This window comes from Arachis ipaensis, chromosome B04 (assembly GCF_000816755.2).
Source record: "Arachis ipaensis cultivar K30076 chromosome B04, Araip1.1, whole genome shotgun sequence".
Classification (NCBI taxonomy): domain Eukaryota; kingdom Viridiplantae; phylum Streptophyta; class Magnoliopsida; order Fabales; family Fabaceae; genus Arachis; species Arachis ipaensis.
In genome coordinates, this window is record NC_029788.2 from 47,042,479 (window position 1) to 47,050,347 (window position 7,869).

Genomic DNA, 7,869 nt, shown 5'->3' on the forward strand with positions numbered 1-7,869 from the left:
CCTGAATGTTAGATTTTGATAGTTTGATGAGGTTATTGTGATCATCCAGAAAAGGAATAAGCATATATATTAATGAGTATGTACTACTGAATTATTACGAGTGTGTATCGAGTAAACTATCAAAATATTTCGAGGAGAGTTAGATAGAGATGAAAATACCTCTCAAGGATTAAAACGATAAAAATGTGATGAAATAAGAAAAATGTTTTTTATAACTTGACAAAGAATTTTTTATTTATATTTGTAGGCTGGTTTGGCACAAAATAAATCTCGGCGGCCAATTGTTTTAAACTCCTAATTAAATTAATGGGTCAAGTTAAACTCACAAATTTGTTTGATTAATAATCCGTTGAGACTGCCTAGTGTTAAAATATTAATAAATATATAAATAGTATTTTTTTAAAATATATATATATATATATATATATATATATATATATATATATATATATATATATATATATATATATATATATATATATATATATATATATATATATATATATATATATATATATATATATATATATATATATATATATATATATATATATATATATATATATATATATATATATATATATATATATATATATATATATATATATATATATATATATATATATATATATATATATATATATATATATATATTAAAAAAAGTGTCAAAGACCTTTTAACAGGTTTTATATAAGTACACACTCAATAATAAATCAATCTTAATACTTGAAAAATAACTTATAGTAAGTTGCAATGTAGACTCCAACCTATTAAATGTCAATCCTGCTACGTAACTAACAAAAATTCTATCAATTTCTGTTAATTTTTGTTTATAATTGTATTTAATAGAAGTGTCTTTATGAATGTGTCTTTTAGATATGTCTCTTTATACATATATCTTTTAGTGGAGGTGTCTTTATTATTTATTATTGTTAGCAATAAGTTGACAGATAATATATTGATACTCTATACTTTTATTAAACACATCCACAAAGACACTTCTATTAAACAGAATTATAAGTAAGAGTTAGCAGAAGTTAATAAAATCTTTGTTAATTATGTAACAAAATTGTTACATATTAACTATATTACAAATCTAATTCGTTAAGAATAAAGTTTTACCTGATTTAACATATTTTCACCCTTATTATATATTTGACATACGATTTATTATTTATTTGTTTTGAATTTTTGTAAAAATATTTATATAACTCTTTAGAATATACATACAAAATGTTAAAACAAAACTTGATCTCTTGAATTTTTTTTTCATTTTTTATAAACAATTTCAAAATATTCACAAGTAATTTTTTTTAAATAAAAAATCAATTTAGCGTATAATTAGATAAATATGTCTTTTTTCTAATTATACTTGCAAAATATTTATCAAAAAGTGATTTCTAAAACCCTTGGTGGCGGCGACCACATTGTTAATGTATAGATAAGACTAACCGCTAATAATTCAACTAAAGAAAGTAGAACTAAAATCATCAAAAAATGTTAGGGAGAAAATGAAAATTTTGGACTTATGCGGCAGTAATGAAACAGTCCTCCAGTTACCAATTGTATGATAATATTTGTTTGAATTTAACTATTGGCGTACGAAATTGATTTCGCAATATTCGCATAGATAGATCGACAAGTGTATTGGATCGTTCAAGTAATATTTTAGGTGAGTGACGGTTCATTACAAGATTCTTATTTATTTATGGAATTTTTTTTATGGAGGTTTTTTAAAACCTCCCCAATGTATTTTATTTGTGGCATCATCTAAAACTCCCATTAATTACTGTTAGTTAAAATTTAAAAATTTCAAGTCCAAAATCGTCCAAAATTCAAATCAATGTTTATATGAGATATGAAACCCTAGATCTATTGACTTCGCAATATTTGCATAGATAGACCGACAAGTGTATTGGATCGTTCAAGTAATACTTCAGGTGAGTGAGGGTCCACTACAAGATTCCTATTTATTTATGGGATTTTTTTATGGAGGTTTTTTAAAACCTCCCCAATCTATTTTATTTGTGGCATCATCTAAAACTCCCATTAATTACTGTTAGTTAAAATTTAAAAATCTCAAGTCTAAAATCGTCCAAAATCCAAATCAATGTTTATATGAGATCTGAAACTCTAGATCTATTGCCACCACATTCATCTCTTCTCCATTATCACCATCGAGCTCACTCTAGTGTTCGAGATCAGAGGGAGAGTAAGTTTGCCATTGTCGCCATTCATGTCATCGTCATTGCCGCCATAAAGCTTCTATGTCAATGTGTTGTTTCCTTCGTCTACATGCCATAGCTTTTGAGATAAGAGAGAGTGAGTTCGTAGCCACTGCCGGCACCTCCATCAAGCTTATCTGTCGATGCGTTTGATTTTTTCCTTAATCACCTAAGTTCAATTTCTGTTTGTTCATTTTTTTCGTTTTTATTGTTATTTATTTAACTCAGTTTGGATATTTTTTTTTGTTTTTCACTTTTTCTCTACATTTTTCATGCATATATAGCGTGGTTGGAATTTGTTATGAAGAAAGATCGCAGCAGTGGTAGTGCGGCGGCGGTGGAGCAAAGAATGGTTCTTCATAAAGTGCAACAGGTGAAGAAGAGTAGACATGGACCGAGGTCGCGAAGCTCAGAGTATCGCGGCGTCACCATCTATCGAAGGATTGGATGATGTGAATCGCATATTTGGTTAGTGATGAGCGGATAATTTATACGCTTTTTGGCATTATTTTTAGTATACTTTTAGTAGAATCTAGTTACTTTTAGGGATGTTTTCATTAGTTTTTATGTTAAATTCACATTTCTGGACTTTACTATGAGTTTGCATGTTTTTCTGTGATTTCAGGTATTTTCTGGCTGAAATTGAGGGACTTGAGCAAAAATCAGATTCAGAGGTTGAAGAAGGACTGCTGATGCTGTTGGATTCTGACCTCCCTGCACTCAAAGTGGATTTTCTGGAGCTACAGAACTCAAAATGGCGCGCTTTCAATTGCATTGAAAAGTAGACATCTAGAGCTTTCCAGCAATATATAATAGTTCCTACTTTGGCCGAGATTAGACGACGTAAAAGGGCGTTGAACGCCAGTTCTATGCTGCTGTCTGGAGTTAAACGCCAGAAACACGTCACAAGCCAGAGTTGAACGCCAGAAATACGTTACAAACTGGCGTTCAACTCCAAGATTGACCTCTACACGTGTAACATTCAAGCTCAGCCCAAGCACACACCAAGTGGGCCCCGGAAGTGGATTTATGCATCAATTACTTACTTCTGTAAACCCTAGTAACTAGTTTACTATAAATAGGACTTTTTACTATTGTATTAGACATCTTTTGATCATTTTTAGATCTCTAGACCTCCATGGGAGGCTGGCCACTCGGCCATGCTTACCCCTCTATACGCTTATCTGAAATTCTCACCAATGATATACATAAGTGTTTCTATCCTTATTTTCTATCTATTTATTATTTATGTTCGAAAACTCCATAACTATTTTATATCCGCCTGACTGAGATTTACAAGGTGATCATAGCTTGCTTCATACCAACAATCTCCGTGGGATCGACCCTTACTCATGTAAGGTTTATTACTTGGACGACCCAGTGCACTTGCTGGTTAGTTGTATCGAAGTTGTGAATAAAAAACAATTTATTAAGACGTGCGTACAGAGTTTCTGGCGCCGTTGCCTGAGATCACAATTTCGTGCACCAGTTAGCAATCAATAATTCAATTATTACTTTCTTGTTGAGTTTTATTTCACCATTTTGATCATTTTATAATTGATGCTATTTTTATTTTATTTTATTCTTCCTTTTCCCCCTGTTTCAACAACTCCATGCTCTGATTCATGATTATTGATTAATTATGCTCTTGATTCAACAACAGCATGATGGATTCTTCCCTTTTCTTGAAAATTGATGCTTTTCCCAACAACAACAACACAGATTAGAGACCATTGGAGCAAAGCAAAGGCTGTTGATATTTGATAAGCACAACAATGACCCTCAGGTTAGTGCGTAGAACCATTTTCATTTATTTTATTTTTCCAACTCTTGTTTTCTCTATTTTATTGTATAAATTGATTATAACATCTTTGCTCATGTCAGGGTTAATGCACTGCCTAACTAACTTTGTTGCAGTTTCTGAGGATGATGGTAATTCATGATGCAGTTTGCTTTAAGTTCAGTAGTAGGATTGATTTAAGACGTTGAAGCTTTTGTTTGCAATTGTTTGAACAAAGCATTCTAATTAGTTTGCACTAGTCACTTTTAAGAGATAATAGTTGGGAAAGCTGTTCCAGTTTGGTACTGCTAGCATCCAAATTTTGATTATTCATTTCTTCAAGTTCATCTGATTCCTGTTTCTTGTCAGATATAATGTGTAACAGGTACAATATGCTTGATCAAGGTTTTGTTAAGGAATCGGTGTTTTGATTTTGGCTGAACCATAACCCAGAGGAAGAGAATGGGAGCGAACTTGTTTTTGGAGGTGTTGATCCCAATCACTACAAGGGAAAGCACACTTATGTGTCTGTGTCAAGAAAAGAATATTGGGAGGCTAATCATTAAATATAGCCTTTTTTCTTAAAAATTACAATGCATTTTTTATTTCCCTTTTTTTTACTAACTTTTATCCTTTTTTCTTTGCAAAAGTTTGATGTGGGAGATATACTTATTGGAGACAAAAAAATTGGTATGTGAAGACAAAAAAAATTAGTATAATTCTGCTAGTTTTTCTTATGACATGATTATAAATGGTTCATGATTTCAGTTCTAATATACTGATCTAATCACATTACTATTTCACTGTTTCAGTGTGATCCAGTTCTGTGCGATAACATTTGCCTACTATGCTCAAGCAACTGCAGCACAGGAAATATTTGGCCACACCTTGGAGTCCCTGCGTGGAATTAAATATTTGTACAAGTGAGTAGAGCTGGAATTTTTTCACTTTCCTGTGTCCTTTTAAGGGAAAATATGGAACCTTTTAATAGTTTGCAAATATATACCGCACAGTGGGATGGTCTAATTTTTTTCACTTTCCTGTGTCCTTTTAAAGGCAAATGTGGAACCTTTTAATGGCTTGAAAATCTTTCCTTCCTCTCTTTTATTCTTGTTAATATTGGTGATGCTGAATGGTTTTTGAATTTGGAAAATGTCAGGGATGGAGAAAAAGAAAGCCTAGTGGCAGGTTCTAATTGTCTTATATTTCCAATTGTCTTATATTTTCTTTTAATTTGTCACTTCACAAGTCACAATGTTTATTTGTTTACAGTTTAGTTTTCCTTTCAGTTGGATCAATGTGTATTTCTATTCTGCCTCACAATTAAATAACTTTGAGCCTATCTTGTAGATGATTCTTCATGATGATGATGGAGAAAAAGTCTATGCTATCAGAGGCCAAATTCATGTGCCAATATATGTCACTGGCATTGTTAAAGTTCGCAATGCAGAAATTGCAATTCTAGACAATGATCTTGGAAGTATTGAAACCCAAAAAATGTAGGTTTCTATTTTGGATTTTTAAAAAGATTTATGTTGTTACATTTAGGATGTATGAGTATGCTGATGGTTGGTTGGTATGTCTGATTTTCATATGCTTATCATGTTGTATTGTGTTTAATATAAACTTCCTTTTCTTTTTGTTATGTTAAGTTTAGACTTAATACATCTAAATTTAATTTGAGTTTTGAAATTTGATTTATAATTCTTTTGCATAAACATTTTGTTGCTTCATTTTATACTCCCACTTTGCTATCCATGCTAGATTTGGCTGGAAATAACATTGTTTCGCTCTCAGCTAACCACCTGCAAAAATTCTATTTTTCTTTCCAATTTACAACCTCTCGTGGTCATGCATTTAAGCATCATCAAGTTTGAGTTGTTGACTTTGACAGTTAGACTCTATTTAGTTTTACTTAAATGCTTTGTTCATTGAGGATTTATTATTTTTTAGGCATTTCTCAAGTTGAAACATGAGACAAAATATGAGCACATCTTTGCTGTTCGAAATGCTGGCAAGAAATTCGAGATTGTTCTTGTTAAGTATCTCTTGTTCTCTCTACTCATTGAATTTGTTATAATTCATATCAGATAGATATTAACAGATATTGAATTTCGATTATTTGTTCTTGTGCTTATCACTTTAAATTATAAAAACCCAATTGCATCATTGAGCAGAAAATTTATGTGCTGGTTTTATATAATGCACCTTCAATTTCTTCCAGTCGAGCTGGCTCTTTTATCTATTAAGTACAAACTATGTGTAATTATAATATAAATTGAATGTCCTGACTGCTCTTGATGTGGGATATTTAATTGTTTACACTTATTTTAATATAAACTTCCTTTTCTTTTTGTTTTAGGAGAACTCTTTCTTGCGGCCACTTGGCTATCTTGAACAAGAGCATAGAAATAATTATAATTAACTATTAGTAATTGGCATTAATGAAAAAAGCTAGTGTGTATATATGTTAATAATTGGTTAATTACCTCTCTTGCTTTTGTGTTATCCCGCTAATGTATTTCTTCCTTCTTCTTGTTCTTGCTTCTCTGTCTTTGACTGATGCTACTACCTTTGGTGGTGTTGCTTCTCTTTGACTGATCCTCCTTCATATGATTTTTTTATGTGGTTTTGGTAGGTTTTGCAATGGTGAACTGCCTAGTAATATTAGTGTTTCTATTAAGGGCGTTACTTTACATCTTCATAAGGTATACTATGAATAGCTTCCTTTAATAATTGTTATTCCTTCTATTACTTTGTGCTTTAAACTCCAGTATAAGGTGTTCAGTATAAGGTGTTCAATCTGCTAATTTTATGTAATTAATTGCTTAAATGCTATTGGTTTAGAGTTTTATTTTGATAAATGAGAGTTTAGCAACCTTCTGTAATTAAAAGTATAATAAGACTCATTGATACTTGCTGTTCATCATACTGTACAAACTCCAACATATGCTTACCTTTTTTTTATGTATGCTTCCGTTTAGGGTGCGGTTTCATTATGGCCATCCAGATGTATTTGACAGATCACTTTTTATGTAATTAGATGATATTAAAATATTGAAGTTGTTATTTTATTTTATTTTTTAAAGAAAAATAGTAATAATTATGTAGAACAATACTATATGTAATTATGTTTGGAACTATTGACATTGAGAATTTTTTTATATATAGAGTTATGTCTTATAATGAGGAATTGTATTATAAAAGAAATCTAAACCTAAGAAAAACATTGAGGATGATTTTCAAGGTAAAAGGGTATTAAGGTAAAAATAAATTTTTAATTTGAAAATATGTAAATAAGATGAGATTAATGAATGATTTGAAATTAAAAATAAATAAATAATTATAGGATTTGTGGAGGTTTAAAAATCTCACAAAATAGTTAATTTTAGTTAAATTAAAAAATCAATTTGTGGGGGGTTTTAAACTGCCAGAAAAGTGATTTAAAACCACCACAAAAGTCTAATATAAAACCCTTACTAAACATATACAAAACCTCTACTGAATAGATTATGGAAGTTTTTAAAAACCCCACAAAAGACCTCGTGGCAGCTCAAATTTTGGGGGTTATAAACCTCCAAAAATAAGAAAAAAAACTGCCACAAATAAACAAAAACTTTGTAGTGGTTGATCCCACGGAGATTGTTGGTTTGAACAAGCAATGACTATCTTGTAGATCTTAGTCAGGCAGATAAAAAATATAGTTGTTGAGAAAAACGCATAAAAACAGAATAGAGATAGAATTACTTAATTGGTGTGAAATCAATGATAAGAGAACGGTTGAGGCTTCAGAGATGCTTCCTCCTTCTGGATCAACTTTTTTCACTGTCTACTTCAACTTCTGATGATTCATTCCATGGCAGG

General features: G+C 30.7%; 2 long non-coding RNA genes across 4 annotated transcripts; both read left to right on the forward strand.

Moving 5' to 3' along the window:
- LOC110271051 lies at nt 2,359-4,543 on the forward strand. The gene is made up of 3 exons (XR_002361066.1): nt 2,359-2,693; nt 3,889-4,011; nt 4,375-4,543. It is a non-coding gene; the product is annotated as an uncharacterized LOC110271051 (long non-coding RNA).
- Nucleotides 4,738-7,183, forward strand: LOC110271052. 3 transcript variants are annotated; one of them, XR_002361068.1, is made up of 6 exons: nt 4,740-4,928; nt 5,165-5,193; nt 5,356-5,504; nt 5,959-6,042; nt 6,644-6,713; nt 6,990-7,183. It is a non-coding gene; the product is annotated as an uncharacterized LOC110271052 (long non-coding RNA). The 3 variants fall into 3 exon arrangements; XR_002361067.1 differs by having other exon boundaries at nt 4,738-4,928; nt 5,959-6,713; XR_002361069.1 differs by lacking the exon at nt 5,165-5,193 and having other exon boundaries at nt 4,738-4,928; nt 5,959-6,713.